Source organism: Malaclemys terrapin, chromosome 6 (assembly GCF_027887155.1).
Source record: "Malaclemys terrapin pileata isolate rMalTer1 chromosome 6, rMalTer1.hap1, whole genome shotgun sequence".
Lineage (NCBI taxonomy): Eukaryota > Metazoa > Chordata > Testudines > Emydidae > Malaclemys > Malaclemys terrapin.
The window spans coordinates 39,978,768-39,999,331 of record NC_071510.1 but is presented as its reverse complement, the minus strand read 5'-3'; the positions used below and the strand labels follow the sequence as shown (position 1 = coordinate 39,999,331).

At 42.6% G+C, this 20,564-nt stretch overlaps 1 protein-coding gene across 2 annotated transcripts in view; it reads left to right on the top strand.

Annotated features, from left to right (window-relative positions):
* Positions 1 to 11,378: 11,378 nt before the first annotated feature.
* Positions 11,379 to 20,564, top strand: part of PIP5K1B (phosphatidylinositol-4-phosphate 5-kinase type 1 beta) — a 170,238-nt gene continuing 161,052 nt past the window's right edge. Inside the window, exon 1 of one of the 2 annotated variants that reach the window (XM_054032396.1) lies at positions 11,379 to 11,442. The gene's annotated coding sequence lies outside the window, so the exon portion shown is untranslated. The remainder of the gene's footprint in view (positions 11,443 to 20,564) is intronic. The other variant, XM_054032394.1, reaches the window with a different exon arrangement.

Genomic DNA, 20,564 nt, shown 5'->3' with positions numbered 1-20,564 from the left:
TGTTGACTGGACGGCAGGGGGTGAGAGTGGTTCAGACACATGCTTGGCAGGAGGGGAGCCTCAATCCATTCATTCCCTGCTTAGCAGTGCCTGGGTAAAGGAGATGGGGACAGCTGATAGGCAAGAAGAAGATGGGGCACAAGCAGCAGTCAATTTGAACTAATCCCAGGCTTCTCTCCAGTAAACTGCTCTGCCCTCACTCCCTGTGGCTGTAGATTAGGAACTGTGCTGCTTATGATGCTGCAGATCTGACCAATCACCTGTTTTTAGGGGGTCAGGAAGGAATTTTTCCATTGGGCTAAATTGGCATGTAGCCTGGTTAGGTTTTTTGGCCTTCCTCACAGCCTCCCAGTAACACACTTGGGTTAGAAGCAAGAGGATTTGAGATTCGTATAATGCTGTTATGATTGCTGACTCACTGAAATTTACAGCCGTTGTCTAGTCTAGGTAAAGGCTAAAAGGCCCAACTCCCAGCAGTAAATGAGACCGAGGATCGTGCAGTTGAACTTTGCACTTATGAGGTAGAGAAGCTTCAGGTCTTTGCAGACTACGGTTCACCTCACCCAGCCTTGTGCCCTCTGTCACTCCCCGCTCACATATGTGGGGGTGGGGTGGGTAGAGGTTTCATAACTGAACTGAGTCCATGGGATAGACAGGAAGGGTCTACCCCGAGTTGTTGTTCGGTTCATGGTCAAAACCTTGTTACCTGCACTTGAACCAATTAAATGCCTGGTATGTGAGAGCTGGGGCAGGCAATGTAGTGCTCCTCTCAAGTTATAATTAATGAAGTTGCAGTCTGCTGTTTAAACCCATTCCACGAGTCCATCAATCATTTGTCTCTTTGTCCAGGTCAATGAAAGGCTTTTCAGATGTATGTTTATTATTGGATATGTCCTGAGGAAGACTGATATAGCTAGATTCTCCAAAAATTCTCCAGAGTATTATTATAGCTATTGAAAATGGAAGGGAGGAAAATCTTTTGAAAATTTTGCAGGGTTTTTTTGGACATTTTACGTCAATACTTTGATCTCTTCTAAATTTTCCAACCAAGAAAGACTCAAAATTAGCTTCCATTTACTGATATAACATCCTTGGGCCTGTTCATGAGCCCTGTGGCTTATAGCAATCCTCTCAGTGCTCATATCCTCCTGTGGATTAAAAAAGCATTTTTAAAATCACCACTACACCATATGTCCGACATGTCACAGTTCAGGACAACTGTGCCTGTATTCCCCTTCCTTGGTCGACCCAGGGCACCCATTCAAGGCTGCTGGCTCACCTCTCTGGGGGAGACCCAGGTCTCTCTCCCTCATGACCAGGATTTTTCCAGACTTCATAGTTCCCAGCCTAAACTGTGATATCCCCATCAAGCCAGTCTGCCTAAACAGACCAGTGTCTGCACTTTGCTTTCTCTCAGAAGGCTATGAACAGCTGAAATTGCCCTCAGTTGTAAGTTACAACAGAGCTCTTTTTAAGCAAGCACATTTATGCTTAAGGTGAAAGCATTACAGAGAAAACATTAAAAACAATTAAAGAACCTATATGCAAGCTAAAAAGCTTACCAGCGATCACCCCCAACTTCAGCCTCAGGCTCTGGTAGGAGTCAGTCCTTCAAAACCCACAACTGAGTTTTCCCTGTGATACAAGTTCATAACAGTCTCAGATTCAGAACCAGAACAACCATGAATAGTTCAGTCTCTCCTTTATACAGCTTGGGCCTTTGATCTTGGCCTTATGTAACAGGTGATCTGCAGACAAAGGGCCACTCCTCAGGGTGTAGCTTCAAAAGGCTGAGTTTTTGCCTAAATGGAGATGTGGAATTTGCATTCACCACCACCTGAATATTTCGCAGAAAATTCACTGCACACGTATTATCCCAAAAGTTCATTCTTGTCTGGCACATTGTTCAATATAGTCTTTTGATCATCTAGGCCTTATATCACATCTCCCCCCAAGAGAGGTTACATACAATCCCGGCCCACAGTAACACATAAACTTTATATTTAGTACAATAGACCCCCAAAGACACTTAATTAATTCAATAATGTTTTTCAAAGCTATTGCAGGAAATTGTCATATCTGTCACACCACTTTTTCCAAGGGCCTCTGAAATTTATGCATATAAAACTTACATATAAATGTTTGTACATGTAAAAGCCAGATAAAATATTTCCATAATACAGGAAGATATCACACAATTACAATAGCAGTGTGACTTTAAGTACCATTAGAAACTCACAAAATCAAGGTTGTGAAAAGGAGAGGCCCTTAGCCTGCATTGTGATGCACATGGGCAAAGGTCCACACCAGGGCCGGCTCCAGGATTTTGGCCGCCCCAAGCAGCCAAAAAAAAAAATCCGCAATCGCGATCTGCGGCGGCAATTCGGCGGGAGGTCCTTCGCTCTGAGCGGGAGTGAGGAACCGTCCGCCGAATTGCCGCCCAATAGCTGGATGTGCCACCCCTCTCCGGAGTGGCTGCCTCAAGCACCTGCTTGCCAGGCTGGTGCCTGGAGCCGGCCCTGGTCCACACCCCTATATATCACATTGTAAGATCAGGGATTTACTTTGTAAACCAGAATGCAGGAAATCACTGAATGCTCACTGCTTCTATGGTTAGATTTCCTGACCTCTGTCACTGAGTAAAACATCCTTGACTCAGGTAAGTTTAGATGATTTTTTTAAGAGGGAGAGAACAAATGTCTAGACAGAAGGGTTTAAAAACAAAATTGGTTCTTTTCTCACTGGGTAAAATGTCTTATCCTGTGAAAGGGTTTACAAGGTCCTCACGTGCCAATCGAGGGGATGCCCTCAGCCCCAGTGGTGCCTCTAAGAGGAGCCAGACAATAGTGTGGGGGTTTCACAGGGGCTAATTCCAAGCCAGGATTCACAGACAACTCAGAGGGATGCCATCATAATGGAGTTAGTTGGTTGCAGCTGAGCTTGTTTAGATTCTGCCCCTTGAAAAGAAGGTGTGGCTTTCAGAGGGAAGAAGAACAAAGATTGTGTTGTATGGCTGAAAGCCAGTACTGAGAATTATGGGAAAATATAGGTGCTATCCTGTCACATTGCACTTTTTGTTTGTATAATTTTGTATTTCAAACTATATAGAAGAAGTGCAATTAAGGACAAAAGTTGGTCCAGTAAAAGATACTATTTCCATACACCTTGTCTTTCTAACATCCTGGGACAACAACACTGGAAACAATAATATTAAAGTCCACTTGTGTTAGATTAATATAGTTTATTATGCATGCTAGTAAATAAGTAACATTCTTATAAAGCCAAGCTTCAGTGTAAATTCCACAATCTAGCTTAAGGATATATGCAAAATGCTTTATTATTATATAATGAGTTAATTGGTTCAAGGAGTTCAGTTACGTTACTTCTAAAAAAAAGTAGAACTAGGAGAATGCTGTATAAAGATGTGCTATGAATATTTGTTCAAGTCTTTAAACACATTTACTTCAGCCAAGTTTTGTGTTAATTTTTTACCAAGATTCACCTGAGTTCTTTGAACAGGAGAAATGCTCATGGAAAGCATATTTTGAACTTGCTTTCTTTGAACATCATCCCCAGAAAGTGGTTATGGGATATATACTCATATAATTAAGGCACAGAATCGATACCATCTAACTTATATGGCCAATCATGAGTAAGCAACATAGCTCAGATTTCACATAGCTAGCTGTACACATGAAAAAGTTTTGATATATTTGAGAATTACACTCTGTGCTTTTTTTCTGCAGTACACCTATGAGATGAAATTAATTGATTAAATTATTCTTTATGAATTATTTGATCACGTCTAGAAAGAGTAACTCCATAAACATAATAAACTAATCATAACAGAATCAAAATTAAGTATTACCCTGTTTCCCCGAAAATAAGACATCCTCCGAAAATAAGGCCTACTTACAGTTTTGCCTCTCGTTGTAATATAAGGCATCCCCCCGATAATAAGACCTCCCCGATAATAAGGCATCCACCGATAATAAGGCATTTTTCATTTCTGAAAAATAAGACATCCCCTGAAAATAAGACCTAGCGCATCTTTGGGAGCAAAAATTAATATAAGACACTGTCTTATTTTCGGGGAAACAGGGTAGCAACCAGTAAAATAAGTCAAGTAGGGTATCCCTGTCTAGTACGTGAGAACTCGGAGAAATAAAAAGGAAAATATTCTTCTCTTGGTATTATCCCTTACTGGTGTTTGGAACCTTCCCAAAGCAATAACACAAAAGCTAGCAAGGAATTAATGGCCGCTAGCTATCTGACAACCACTTCACTACAAGATAATGGACAAAAAAGTTTCCATTACTTATACAGTAGTTACACAGCATAATATTTGGCAAAGGTGAGAAGTGCTGTTTAATATCTCCCCTCTATACAGTTACAGAAGATTCTGTTCCTTTACCTTAGGAAACTGTTATTGTACTAGTGGAATGGATCCCGAAGGACTTAGGTTTCCTTGCTTTAAACATAGATTATTCTGACTTTCCATAGTTCACCTTGATATAGTAGCTCTTGATACTCTATTACCTTGAATATGTCTTCTGTACTGCACAAAGAGCCTGAAATTGCTCCCACTGGAGTCAGTGAGACTTTCAAAATTGAATTCAATTGAAGCAGGATTGGTTGCAAACAGAATTCAACGTTCTGCAGAACTTGAAGACACTGCTGGATACAGTGTCATTGTTCTCAGCTATGAAGAGACTGGCATCTGCACCTTGATAATATTGTCCACTGTTATAAGCATATTTTCCATTCAGGTGCTCAAACAGGCCATCCAGAATTGCAAAGTGCTGGACTGACAGCAGACCAAGTTACCCATCTGTAGGCCTTGAAAAATAGTTACTTTGGTTACGTGCATATCCAAGCCAGCCCTACGGACATGGCCTAGATCAGCCAGTTGTCTTCAAAATATAGGAAATAGTGACCTAGTTATATATTGAGAACTTCCTGTCCCAGGGCTGACATCAGCACCATCAAATATATGTATACTTTTACTCTACAGTTAAGCCAAAAAGAAAGCTTATACTGGAATTGCTGACACAAGGTCCTCTTGATGCCAAAAGGCAGAGGGGAAAGGGGTGCATATGAGATCCCAGGGTCTGATATCTGCATACTAGTCCATCAGAGAATGTCATTAAAGTCTCTAATAAAAGCCTGTGTCACAGGGGTTATAATTATTGTGAAATGTTTATGCAGCAAATATGTGAAGAGTTATGTGTATATATATTAAAAATTTGTTCTCTGGGTTTGTGAGTGAAGACAGGTCACCAAAAGGCAATTCACCTACTCTTGACAGGCCGGGGGAAGAGATGCTTGTCTCACTCTGGCTGGTCATGTGGAAATTAAATATTGTATGTTTCACAATGGATGCCCATTTACAGTTTGAGCAAAATGCTAATCAACAAATTGCCAGGGCTGGAGGAAAAAACAAAACCAGCAGGGTCAGGATTATCCTGTTTGGGAGTGAGACAATTAACTTTTGAAACTATATCTGGAGTGCTGATGATTCCCCAGATATTCTGTCAATCTGTAAGGACAAGCAGCCAGACAGCTTGATCTTATGGGAAGGGATCTCAGTCAAATGCTGTGAAAAGGACTTGTGGTAACCTATCTTGTTTGTTAAGTTAAGGCTCTAGAAAGCACGTTATGATCTTGTTTTATATGTAACCATTTGTTTCCAATAGTCTTACTTTCTATCTCTTGAATCTCTGTTCATTGATAATAAATTTATACTAGTTTTCATTATACACCTCTACCTCGATATAATGCTGTCCTTGGGAGCCAAAAAATCTTACCGCGTTATAGGTGAAACCGCGTTATATTGAACTTGCTTTGATCCACCGGAGTGCACAGTCCAGCCCCCCCAGAGCGCTGCTTTACTGCGTTATATCCAAATTCATGTTATATCAGGTCGTGTTATATCGAGGTAGCGGTATATATGCAGTGTGTTAAGTAGAGTGATGATCCTGCGTTGAATCTTGCAAGCTGCTGTACACTATTCCTTTGGGAGTAGCGAATCTGAACGTTCTGTGAGTGATCAGTGGAATGGGGGCTGAGCACTCCAGAGGGATGCTCAGGAGTTGGCATGTGCCTGTCACTAACCCATACAGGGAGAGCAAGTCCTGCAGAGGCACAAATGGGAGGGCTTGTGTTGACAGAGGCTGGTAGAGTCAGGCAGGACTGGCTCCAGGGGTTTTGCAGCCCCAAGCGGTGGAAAAAAAAAAAAAAGCTGCAATCGCAATTGCGATCGGCAGCACTCCGGTGGCAGCTCCACTGTGCTGCTTTCTTCTTCGGTGGGAATTCGGTGGCAGGTGCTTCCCTCCGAGAGGGATCCAACGGCGAATTGCCGCCGAACGGCCTGACGTGCCGCCCCTTCCCCTTGGCCGCCCCAAGCACCTGCTTGCTGGGCTGGTGCCTGGAGCCGGCCCTGGAGTCAGGGAGCTGATCCACAGCTGGCACAGTGCTAAAGGCAGCTGGTAGTGAGGTGCCATACAACTCTGGGTACCCCTGGGAAGCATCACATCAGCAGCTTAAGCATGTATGTTCCTTTCTTCAGAAGGGGGTCAAGAACTGATTCCTTTGGCTGAGCTCACATTGATCTGAGTTGTGCTTGAAGATAGTGGAAAATGTTCAACAAGTATCATCGTCTTAGTTAAGAAAAACTAACCCTGCAAATAGTCAGCATAAAGCAAGGAAATCCCTTAAGAACAGTGTCTAGTTTTATAAAAGCAGCCAGTGGGGCCAGGGGAGAGTCTAGGCTCAACAAACCAAGGCCCCATTGGCTCCAATGAAACAAATTTAGTCCATTCCACCAAGTGTATGTTTCCTCTGATGAGAAATAACTTCGAGGGCTTGTCTACACTTACTGGAGGATCGATGCTGCAGCGATCGATGCATCAGCGGTCGATTTAGCGGGTCTAGTGAAGACCTACTAAATCAACTGCCAAGCGTTCTCCCATCAACTTCTGTACTCCACCAGATCAAGAAGAGTAAGGGGAGTCGATGGGTTGCATAATGCGGACCCTGTGGTAAGTAGATCTAAGGTACATTGATTTGAGTTACGCTATTCATGTAACTCAAATTGCATAAAGGAGGGTGTAATGGGGTCACATGCACCTCAGACTTTCAAAAGGCATGTGCCTGTACACTCTCTTGGTTTGTGGAGGGTCCTCAAGTGACTCAGTCCTCCAACTTAGTCACACACAGTCTGTATGTCAGGGGTTCTCAAACTGGGGGTCAGGACCCCTCAGGGGGTTGCAAGGTTATTACATGGGGGGTTGTAAGCTCTTAGCCTCCACCCCAAACCCTGCTTTACATTCAGCATTTATAATGGTGTTAAATATATAAAAAAGTGTTTTTAATTTATAAGGGGGGTTGCACTCAGAGGCTTGCTATGTGAAAGGAGTCACCAATACAAAAGTTTGAGAACTACTGCTGTATGTGAAATAAAACCCCCTTCCAGGGAAACAGTCTGACAGGAGGGCCCTATCTCAGTACCCCTGGGTTTGACTTTCTTTCCCTGTAGCCCTGCCTAGGCTCAGGCCCTTTAACTAGTTCTGGCCCTGATATGGAGTCATAGCCCCAGGGCTTCCTTCCTGGAGATGCTATCTTCCTGAAGCCCTCCCAGGGCTCAGTTTTTACTCAGGACCAGCAGTAAGAAAAGAGCTCCTTCTCGCTCCCCCAGTCCCTGCCAGTACTGAGCTATCCATGGTCCTACTGCTCTTTCAGCCAGCCAGGAACACAATTCTCTCTCCTCCAGCTCCCAGCAGCAACTGATCTCATGCTGGCCCCACAGCTCTTCTTATACTAGTCTGCTGGGCCCTGACTGGCTGCTCCCTGCAGCCCCTTTCCAATTCGCTGTGTCCCCTACAGCCACTGTAGGCAGGTTGGAGAAACCTCTCCACTGCCCTTTTCTAGGACTGGGGGTGGCAGGGCTGCAAGGCCTCCAGCAGGGGGCCTGGGGGCCTGGTTCACCCCACCACACAGGGTAATGTAATTAATGTAAATCAACATGAATTAATGGAAAATAGATTGTATCAAACTAGATATCTGTTTTTGATGAGATTACAAATTTGGTTGATAAAGGTAATTGTATTGATGTAATATACTTAGATTTCTGTAAGGCATTTGACTTAGTACCTCATGACACTTTGATTAAAAAATAGATTGACATAAAATTAACCTAGCACACATACAGGTTAATATTTTTGAAAGTTTGAGGGGAAATGGTTGAGATATTTTTTAGTATGAGGAGAGTGAGGTAAAATAATTTTCCATTATTTAAAAATAAAAAGGCTTTGGGAAGAGCCATACAGCTGCGTGTTGAAGGGTGAAATCTGGCATGGAAATGCACTATAGAATAACTTTCTAAAAATTAAGATTATTTCAGGGGTTTAGAGCCTCTTGTGCCAAACTAGGAATAGCACCCCCACCCCCTGAAACAGAGTGCCCTTGGTATTTTCACTGGTATCAGCAGAAAGCAACCTCATGGCTATTCCTGTGGAGAAGGGGATGTCACTCCAGGGCTCCCCGAATGGAGGACACCAACCCAAATGCTGCATTAATGGAGTGGAAAAAAAGGGGCTTCACCTCTACTATCCCCTGAAAGCACTATTAATCCCTGCAAACAATGCAACCATGTGGGGGTGAAAGGCATCCTCCAGATGCCTGAGCTCCCCATCACTCCTGCTGAGGCAGACAGAATCACATCAGCTTCTTCCTCCTACTACAGGATGATTCTCTGGAGCGCCACAAGCAGGAAGAGTTGTCTGCCCTGCTTCCCCCGTCCCAGTCTCCTACAATGTTATCAAGAGTTCTTTTGATCATGAGTGTTTTTGTTTTTTTACAGCACCAGTTATTGGAATAAAAAGATTGCATTCATCTCAGCTTTATTTAAACAAAGTAACTTCCTAGCTTTCTGTTGGGGAGTAAAGCTTGTAAATGTGGAGTGAGTGCATCCTAGTGGTTCACAAAGAAAATAACTTATGTAAAATGATTTTTTTAACCTAGTCTCATGATGATGTTTTGGTGATTTGACTCCTGATCTTTGAATGCTTGCTGTTGGCTATACTGCAGACTTTTGGTGGAATATGAAACAAATTTGCCACTCTGAGGGGACTGCAAAAGGAGGGGTGCAGGGCAAGCAGGTGGCAGCTCTTCTTCCTGTCCATGGTGTTTTGAGGACAGTGGTACTACTAACAGGAGAAGCAGGGTAGGCCTCCCTGCCTCTACAGGAAACAAGGGGAGATGAGAGGCCCAGAAGCTACTGCCACTAGCTGTCTATCTTCCTAGACTGACCTAAGGAGGCTTTGAACTGGATAACTAGTCCACTGGATAAACCTAGGCTGCAACTTCTCTCTCTTGCCTGTCACTGTGAGCATTACTGAAGATAAAGACCCCAATGAAAGGAACAACCAGAAATGAAAGCAGGACTTTGAAATGATACAAGGTCTTCCACACAAACATATTTTGTATAGTTCCCTTTGCACTTTCTGTAATTCCTCATGCATGAGTCAGCATATCTGATGTCACTAATTTACAGTAGTAAATACTGAGATAACATTATCTAGTTTGTGCGGTCTGAGTATGAGTCCATTCAACAAGGAATAAAAATGGGCCCAGACCTCCCGAGAGGGATCTTCCATCTAGAGCTTCTTGAATTATGGTTGCTTACACTCAAAGGGTAATGTAGCATTCATTGTTCATGCTCCAGTGACATGACATAATAGCTCATTTTATGGTGATAAGCTGAGCCCTCTAAGGAATCCAGATGTTTCCTTGATCACCGCACTGGTTGGTGCAAGCTCCTCCCACCCCGCCCATCCTATTTAACAGGAAATCTTCATACCTGGTTTCTTTAACTTCCTTCATACATGCATCATTCTGGGCATTGCCTTTTTGCCTCCTCTGTCCCACAAATGGATACCCCTATGTGGTATGGCAGAATCATTTGAGATAGGTGAAGGATGTGGTGGAGAAGTTCATGGATGGAATTTGAGCCTTGTAAGAGTGGATAGGGCTCACCTGAATGACTTTGCTGTGAGCTAGTTATGCTTCAGGGTGTACCTCTTTGCTGAATACACTTCTCCCCAAAAAGTAGCTTTCTTTGAAGGTATCACCTCAGAATATACATATGCTTTTAGTTTTGAGAGACATTCCCTTGATTTGGGAATGAAAGAAATCTAAAATGGCTCCTGAACTTCTCTGAGTTTGGGAACATACCCATACAGCAAACATTCACACAAGTATAGAGTTTTAATCTGGTTTTACAGACAGGTCATGAAATCATGGGAAGAAGTATAGTTCTTCCTTCTAAAAATAAACTAATAATTATTTACTATTTGTATTACTGTATGTGAGCATTTTTATAATGTTGCACTTCCATAATGGTTTGCACACCAAAGCACTGCACAAACATTAATTAAACCTCAATTCTTTGCATTGCTAGCTCTAATGGGTGAACAGAGAGTTTAAAGGGCTTCCCCAAAGCCATTAATATAAGTTATTGTCTCAGGGAGTTCCTGGATTCCAGTCCCATGGTCAATCCACTAAATCAGTAGTGTGCAAATTGGGGTGGGAGGGTGTACCCCCTGGGGGGACATAAGAGCTTCTCTCACTGGGGCATAAAGAAACTGGGATCCTGCAGGTCCCACATGACCCCCTGCCATAATAGCAGGAGTGGAATAAAAATAGAATGAGTATTGTAGGGCAGGAGGAGAGCAGGATTAAAAAAAATAGTCCTGCCATGCCACAAGCAACATGAACGGTTCACACAGCTGCCGCTGCTCTCTAGCCACCCAGTTCTGAAGGTAGCACCATCACCCGCAGCAGCGCAGCTGCAAGGGTGGCAATGGGGCACAATGGGGGTGAGGGTGGGGGTGTGACTAGAAGAGTTTCCGTACCACTACACTAGATCATACTGTAATATGAACAGACCATAAGGGCCTAACATATAGTACATGAAATATCCTATTGCATTTAAAATTATATTTATTATTAATATTTGTACAACAGGAACATCTAGAGTCCTCTATTTGTGCTAGCAGCTGTACAAACACAGAAGGAAAAGACAATTCCCTGCCCCCAAAGAGCTTACAATCTAAGCATAAGAGGAGGTGGAGACAACAAAGCGCCTGGAGAGGGTGCCATATTCTACATCAGCTGCGTGATGCAGGGAGGAGAGGTTTGTGTTAAACACCTGCCATCCTGGCGCTGTGAAGTTACGCACCTGCTGCGTGTATCTTCTCCCAGCAACGTGCCCCCCTCTCCCCCAAACATTCCTTCCAGGCCACAAGTGCGGGAACCTTGCAGAACCTTCTCCCCCCCCCGGGTGCAGGCGTGCAACTGTGGCCTGGCCAGGGGCACCCTGCCCCTCCTCGCGCAGCCCGGCAGCCGCCAAGCAGCCCCACTCCCCCTGAGGGCTGGCGAAGGGTAAGTGGGGAGGAGATGAAGCCCGGCGCTCAGTGCGAGTCGGGCGGGGGAGGAGGAAGGGGAAGAGCCTGGGCTGCTGCCGGGCGGGGCCTCAGCCGGCGGCGCAGCCCTGTGTCTGGGAGGCGCGCAGAGCACCAGGGCTGGAGGGGAGGGAGGCCGGGCTGACTCGGTGCGTAACTTCACCCAGCCTGCCAGGAGCAGGAGCAGGAGCAGGAGGACGGCGGGATCTTACCGCTGCCCAGGGACGGGACCGACCTCTCCGCGCCGGGCCGGCGGGCTGAAGCCCGGGCCGGCGGGCTGAAGTCCAGCCCGGAGAGAGAGGGCGGCAGAGCCGAGCCGGAGGCTGCAGCTTGCCACGGCTGGGCGCGCTGAGCGCTCCGACAGCCCCGGAACTCACCGCGGGGGTGCAACTGGACTGGAGCGCGGAGCCCCCGGGCCAGAGGCAAGTGCGCGCGGCTCGCCCCCTGCGGACCGGCCTGGCTGCTCCCTCCGGGGGCGGTGCGGTGCGGTGCGGGGCTGTGACAGCTGCTCCTTCAGGGACTCGGGCTCCTCCGCCCCTTCCCAGGCCGGGTCCTGCCGGCTGCCAGCCGGGAGGGACTCGTAGGCAGCAGCCTGGCTAGGGGCGGGTGACAGCGGGAGAACTGTGCGGGCACCGCCGCTCCCGGGGGCTGGGCAGTAAGGGGCTGTCCGGGCACCGAAGGGGGCTGGCACCCGGGGTGAAGAAGAGGGATGGTGTCAGTGGGAGGGAGCTGGGGTGGCTGCTGGTGGGGAAGAGGGTGGCGGCGTGCAACAGCGGGGTTGCATGGGCCCCTGTATGTCGCCGGGGAGGCTCCGTCCAACTCCTTTCACTGCTAGCTGTGGATCCGGATTGAACAAGTGGGGTGGTGGTGTAACGACATCAAATGCTGCAAAGCCTTTCTCCCCACCCCACGCCTTTCAGACTGATACTGAACCCTGCGCTGGTTAACCGGGGGAAGGGAGATGGAAAATGTACAAATTGTTCCGCTGTTTCAGTTACAAAGGCAGGTTTGTTTATTTGCTATCCTTGCAGGTGCTAATCCGTCTCTGCTGTTGCCTTGTGGTTGACGGGGTGGATTGTAACCTGGTTCTAGGAAGTTGTTTAGATGGTTAGCTACCTTGTTCCGTGTCAGACAGTAAAATCAATGCTCTGGAACAAGAATAATACTCCATTAACACTCTTACACAAGTTACAATTTGTACTGCTACTTCCAACAAAACAAGCACAAACCCCTTCATATTGAGGCCCTAAGTGCCTCAAACACTATAGTGCTGCTAGGTCATTGTAAACCTCAAGGTATTTAAGGATTTGTGTTTTCCAGAATTTTGCCTTCTGGTAATTGAAACATACTAACATGGAGAGAGCAACAATTAGCTCTTTACTTCACAGTTTTGTAATCACAGCAGAAAATTATCTTCCCTAATCTCAACCTTTGCTGTAGCAGTCTGGTAAAAGGACAGACATCTTCATTAAAATGTAACACTATATAGAAGATTGGTTTACATAGAAAATCTCTATTAAACAATCTAAGTAGGGGAATCACAAGTGAGGTAATAATGATTTATTTGGCTTAATATAAATCTGAAATAATTTCAATGTGTACTGAGAAAATACTCTCGTGAACAAGAGAATGTATACTAATTATATACCCACACCTTAATGAATCCATGCATAGATTATAGGGCTGGTAGCCTGATGATAATTGCAGTAAGATTTGATATATGCGTGGAGGTCTGGTCCTAAAATATTATGTCCTCTTTGAAAAGAATGCCACTACAGTCTAATCTACATATATCTCCGAACTTTACAAACTTCGTATAAGTCTATAACAATTTTTGTTAAATTTCAGGGGTTGGAGAAGTCAAGGCTTTTACATGAATTACGTCCTGATGCTGCAGACTTAACTTAAACTGAAACTCAGTGAGACTACACACATGCTTAAAATTAAGCATATGCATAAATCTTCATAGGATGGGGTTATGGTGTGAATCTGTGTTGATTAGTTATTTCAGTGTTTGGAAGAGTTGAGACGGACTAAGGCAATTGTGATATATGGATTTAAGACTTTAAATTTGCTGAATAACGTCCTGAAACAGGAAACAGTCTCATAAATATAGCAGACCTATCTTGGAGTATCACTGGGTGGTTTACCTAAAACAGCAGTGCTTCCTGGAACCAGCTGATGCACTGTTTAAGTAGTCAATATCAATCTGGAGTGTACTTAGAGTTTTTCCTCTTCACCATATGAAAAACAAACCTATGTGTATTTGCTCTGCTTATTACTGCTTCAAAAATCTATAAATATGTCGCATTAGGTCTCCTAAAGAAAATGTCAGTAGTGGTTGGCTCATGTCACTTTTAAAAGGATGTTGCTGGAGGTGAAGAAACAGAGTTCTCCTTTTCAGAGACAAAACAAACTAAATGTTTCTGTAAATGTTTTATGCTGATCTTCAATAATGCAGGAAGGACTCAATTCAAAGCAGAATTTGAGGGTTTTTTTTTCTCTTAAACTTAATTTAAAGAATATTGGCTGTTGAGAGAATTTGAGTTTAACATAATGGTAAAAGAATTCTGAAGAATACTTCTTTAAGAACTTTAGTTTGTGACCTAGACAGAAATTTTCAGAGCACAAAATACATGTACTGCTGACATGGTAGCCATAGTGGCTGCTTTGGCATTTTCAGCATTTTTCAAACATATTCTTCCTCAATACGTTCAACTTTCATGGGGTTTTTGGTCCATAATTCTTTGTGTCATAGGCACCTGAAAAATATAATTCAGGAAGAACTGTCTACAGCTAATGGAAAAGGTCTGAATAGAGAAACATTGTTTTCCAAATCTGCTTTTATAATTAAAAAACCCCAGAAAAAGCTCATACATGGCAAGTAGTTACTAAGCATAAAGCATTTAGAAACATTTTTCTTTACTCTAATTCCCATCCCACATTTTTCTACCATGCCCCCTCATTACATAAGTGGAGAATCAACAAGTTTGGGAAATGATCCTTCATCTGTTGAAGCCAATGGGATTTTTGCCATTGGTTTCTTGTTGATGCAGGATTATGTCTGTGACTTTGTTATAGCAAAGTATTTAAGCCTGCACTTAAGTCTCATTGAAGTAAATGGGACTTAAGCATGTGATTAAAATTGTGTGAAATGTATGAATTATGTTTTTCTCGTATCTAATACCCAAATAAATTAACCAACGCATCTGATTTTTTTGACACCAGCAGAATTGACCAGAAGTTCTAAAAGTACCTTTTTGGTGGTTTGTTTAGAGTTTGTTTATATAGTACTAATAGCTCATTATCTCATGCAGCTCCATTACATTAATATCCACTCTCTGGTTATGCATCATACAAAAAGCAATGGATGTTAAGTCTCTTGGCATTGCTCAAAGAATTCAGGGAAGAACCTGGTGTGTTCGGCAACATTCCCTCTTTTAGTGCTTGATCAGCTCCTTCAAGGCACTGAGTCCTTCAACTTTTTTGTTTCAGTGAGAGATAGGAGTGCTGCACAGCTCCCACAAAGTGCTGAGCATGTTGCAGGATTGGGAGCTGCTACTAAGTGCATAATAGTTGTTTTATTTGCCTACTGCAGTCACTGTACTGCCAGTGTTTTAACTTATGACTTTGTAAAGTGCTTTAAGATATTTTGAGTACAGAAGGAGCTGTGTAAACCTTTGTTACCCTTAGTGGCTAGTTGGCACCAAAGTTTAAACATATGTAGGCCCAAGAAGCTAAAGTTTAACTAAAAAATATTCAGTTACGGCATTTAGAAGTATAGAAATAAGTAGTTAAGGGAAGGTAGATGTATATTCAAATACAACCACAGTTCCAACAATCACTTACAATATAATAAATCTGCACTTATGAAATATTGTATATTCCAAAACCAACTTTAAATCTGTCCTTCAATCCTTGCCCAGCATGAACCTATGAAACAGAGAAAGTCTTTTATACCTACTCACACCGGGTTATTTACATTTTGAACATGAGCTGCATAGCTTCTCAAATCACCACTGTATAGCCCATAGACTCACTCACAGGCTGTCTTCTGTTATATCTGCTCATTTTGGGCTGGGGTACTAACACTTCAATTCTTACTCTCCCTATACAGACTTGGCCCTCTTCCCCCATTCCAGCTTCTGTCTATGGTCAAGAGACTACACATCTCATCTTCATCACATACTTTACAATCCAGAAACAGAAGTCTTCCCCCATTCCCTCTGAGGCCGAAAGCTTGAACTACCCCATCTGCCCTCCCTATATGAACTGGAAATTCCATTCTACCTTCCCTATTCATCCTCCCAATGTGAGTCAAAGAACCATACCATCCTCCTGTAGGCCGCACATTTCCCAATTCCAATCCGCTTTACATGTATGCCACAGACGGTCAGACCGCAGTGTAATTTATTCATCATCAGGCTAGTGTTATTAATTTTATACTAAGCAGGGGAGAGAGCAGCCAACATATGTGCTGAGAGTATTGTTTTAATTTGCAGTAAATGGTGTGGAAAAATGGCACAGTTGGAGTCATTGTAAGTATTCCTCTTTATCCCCCATTACTCACCTACCAACATCAGGGGTGTGTGTGTGTGTATATCTATATCTATATATTTTTTTAAATGTGCAGTGTGAGATTTTTCCATACAAGTCCCTCCCTCCCCCCAAAACCTGCAACACAAGAACATTAAATCTGCAAAGTTAAGTACTCCACTCCTATTCTGACATTTATCAGCACACCCTTAACTCTGTCATATTGTGTATATACAGTTTGCTATATCTTGTATTACAGAATCATAGACCATATTTTCTACAGGACACCTGCCTTACTCATTGTATGAGATGGATAGTTCTTAATGAATGTTGCAGCTTTCTTTTTATTTTGTAACAAATCTTTGAGGCAGGATTGTATTCACAATTCTACTGAGAACCTCATGCCAGTTTCCCTTCAAGCTGGTTTAACCTCAGTACTTTGGCTCTCTGGAATGAGAGGTATAGGGAGTGACATTCAGTTTTTTCTCTTGCTGAGTTGGGTTTAATGAGAACTCTCTGGCTACTGGAATGAGTCCACAAAATGCCACACTCTCCTAACATTTGATATTTTGTTATACTTGTGTACACCCTCCCATTATAATTAGATACAATAACTTTGCTTAACTACAAGCTTCCCTCCCCACCCCCAATTGTAGTTAACACATTAGTTTTCAAAAAGAGAGGTTTCTTTTTAGAAAGTTTGAAGGGGCAGTAATAACTTATCAGGGACCCAAAGAAAATGTGGACAGTCATTAGTTTTAATTGGGGTAACTTTTAAAAGTAATGTTAGAGAGAACAGGAAAAAAGTCATTTTCCTTCGGAGTAAATCTGACCATTTTCATGCCAAGCCAGTTTTCCTAGCCAAAGTTGCAAGGAGGCTAAAAATTTGTCTCAAAATTCTGTTCGTTGCATTTTTTAGGGTCTGAGCCAAACCCCATTGAAGCCAATGCGAGTCTTTCCATTGAAATCAGTGTGCTTTGGATCAGGCTGTTAAGGTAATAACTTTCTAGCTGTGAAAGGGGCTATAGCTATTAATTTATTCATGCATAGTCAAACCTTCTGTTTTTAATTTGTATAACCAGCCAAAGTTTTTTGTCTCTTGTCAAGATTTTCCATGTCCAAGAGTGAATAAAAAGAAAGTTTATCCAATGTCACTGTGGAATAAAATTTGTTAGCACTTAAAGTAAGGCTTGTTGATGTTTCCTCTCAGATCTGGTGATATGCATATCCTCTGGTGTAAGTGCTGTCAAAGATTTGGCATAAAAACAATGTAGTAGTACAGGAGCCATATAAACAAATGGTTTAATAGCATTAGAGCTCCTGAAAGAACATCAAAACCATCCTGGAACCAGCTGATGCACTGTTTAAGTAGTCAATATCAATCTGGAGTGTACTTAGAGTTTTTCCTCTTCACCATATGAAAAACAAACCTATGTGTATTTGCTCTGCTTATTACTGCTTCAAAAATCTATAAATATGTCGCATTAGGTCAGAAGCCAATAATAATGAGCTTTATTTTTTATAGTTGCCTCGTTAGGTTTAAAAATTTTTAAAAAGCCCATTTCAGGAGTAACAGTTCAGTATAGAGCTTAATTATAATCCATATTGACAAACAAATCTATAAAAATCAAAGGCATGGGTAAAATTTTCAAAAAGCTCCAAAGTCCCATGGGACTTGCATGGTACTTTTTTTGAAAGCATCTATCTTAATATTTTATTCCCTAACTTCAAGATAAGGATTAATCTGAACAAACAAATCTCCATGTCTGTAAAGCAACTTTTTTGTCAGCAAGTACACATCATAAGTCATACTTTCAAAAAGAGACAGAACACAGGAATTGTGCAAAAGGTGGGTGCACTCCTTTTGTAAATTTAAAATTCTTCATTTGCATGTAATGTTCATTACCTGCATGTGCAAATTCTTGTATTTGTGTGCACAAGCTTGTTTGCATAAGCAGTTATTTGGTATGTGTGCACAAATGCAGTTTCATTTGTGTAAATATAGGAATTTTGCATAGTTCACCTATTACATAGTTTTGAAAATGGGCTGTGTGGCTGATTGCTTTGGCTTTTTCCAGATGACTAACCGGGGGTGGATGGATGGAAGGAAGGAATTCAACTTCTCACCCCAGGGACAGGCTGCAATGCAGTCCTTCTGTAGCTGATCTCAGCCTCTGGGTTAGAATAAAGATGGCTGCCCTTCTACACCCACTGTATGGTAGTTCATAGTCAGTGGATCCACCTTGGTGTATGCTGATTAGAATCTCTGCTTCTTCTGCCTATGGCCCCTTCTATGCCTGCCTATGGCCCCTTCTAATCCAGCCTATTCAGGGGTGGGATGGGGTCTGCTCTGTGATTTGTAGGCAGGAGTGAAGGTTCTCTCTTATGCAGCCACTCAGCCTGTTAACTCCCCCCCCCCCCCCCCCACGTGCTATGTAAGACTTGGAAGCACAGAAATGCTGCTTTACAGTCTTTCTCACACTCACCTGTGGTAAACTGGCTTTCAGGTAGTTGAAAGTTACTTAGGGCAGGTCTTCACTACGGGGGGGAGGGTCGATTTAAGATACGCAAATTCAGCTACGCGAATAGCGTAGCTGAATTCGACCTATTGGAGCCGACTTACCCCGCTGTGAGGACGGCGGCAAAATCGACCTCCGCGGCTCCCCGTTGACGGCGCTTACTCCCACCTTCTCTGGTGGAGTAAGAGCATCGATTTGGGGATCGATTGTCTCGTCCCAACGAGACGCGATAATTCGATCCCTGAGAGATCGATTTCTACCTGCCGATTCAGGTGGATAGTGTAGACCTAGCCTTAGGCTCTGATCCTGCAAAGACTTACGCATGTGGTTAGCTTTACATATGTAAGCAATCCCATTGCAGTCAAACTCTTGTATGTAAATCTTTGCAGGATCTGGACCTCGTTCCCCAATTCTGGAAAAACTCAAGCATGTGCTTAACTTTATGCACTGTGAATGGTCCCACAGAAGTCAACGCAGCTACTCAGTCCACAAAGATAAGTATGTATCTCTTTGCAGGACTGAAGTTTTATGAGTTTATTGCTTATTAAGTGCATACTAATCCAGATTTTTTTTCTGACATACACACATGCTATTTTACAAAAAGAAATCCCCAGAAATTTTGTTTTGTTTTCCCCCCGACAAAACAACTTGGGGGGAGGGGGGGAGGGAGGAGAGATCAGTCCAACCAAATTTAGTCAGTTTATTCAAAACAGAAAGAAAAGAACTATTCCAGAAGATGTTTTGGCTATGAAATAGGAAACCTTTTCATGGAAGACCTCAGCTTCTGATTTTGTTTTGTTTTTAATAGAAGCATGATAATGCAACAAATACCCTTCAATAAAATAATTTGTGTGTTTTATCTGTTGCCAGATTTTATTGACTATTTTTAGTTTTATTGCGCTGGGAAACTGAATCTAACAATCCCTTTAATGGTGAAAAAGAAAATAACAAAGATTAGTGGGTATTCCTCAGGAGCTGTGGAAAACCAGACTTGGATTTTGTTTCAAGCTAGTTTGACTATTGGAGACCAGGATGGGACCTAATGAGGGGGGCAGATTATCCCGCATCTGCTTACTACAAGGTTCTTACAGCTTTCACTGAAGCATCTGGTGCTGGCGACTGTCAGAGACGGGATACTGGACTAGATGAACCATGGTGGGTCTGATCCGGTTTGACAATTCTTATGATAGCTTATAAATTTCTAAACCTACAGTAGAAAACTAGAGGGAGATCACCGTGTTGAACAGGTGCCTTGAAATATGCTTTCTCGTTTCTCTTTTGGGATTGAAGTGCAAATAGCAGAATAAAAAACAGAGGAAAAAATACAAGAAGTTTCTTTAAAAGACTGAAGTTTTGTATAGTTTTAAAGAAAATGTAAATTTTGGACTTAAATATAATTAGTTTTAGATGATGCCATACATTTAGCAGAAACTTCATCTATATTACATATTCAGAGACAAGGCAACATTATTTTAGTGCTTTTAGGGCTATATAATAAAGCAATTGTAGTTCCACATAACTCAGAGGGATATTTTTAACAGAATCCAAGTGTTGAATTTTTATTCATGCTATTCATGTAGGTGTACATAAAAAAAAAAAATTACATTTCCCTTCATTTTCTTTTTGCTTAAGATTTGGCTTTCCCAAGCTGGAAATCAAAAGACCAATAGCTCAGAGCTATAAATAATTTAGGTTGAGATAGCTCTTGTAACTTTTACATAATCGAAATGCTTTGTGAAGGTTGTGTTTGCATTCAGAACTCACATTATTTAGTTTTCTACTTAAACAGAGCAATGTGAGGAGCTCTTCTATTGTTAGCCAAAAAAGGATTTAATGAAGTACTGGATATTCTTTTGGTATGTTGTCTTTTGTTGTGCACTGTAGTTAATTCATAGGGTTTTGGAAACAAGGACAGACAAATAATAATTGTTTTGACCTGTCCATGGAGAAATACTGTCCAATCTATTTAGTGTCTGATGTACTTTTAAGGTGCTCACATGCTGCAATGAAGGGAATCCTACAAGTGCCTAGATAGATTAATATTTGG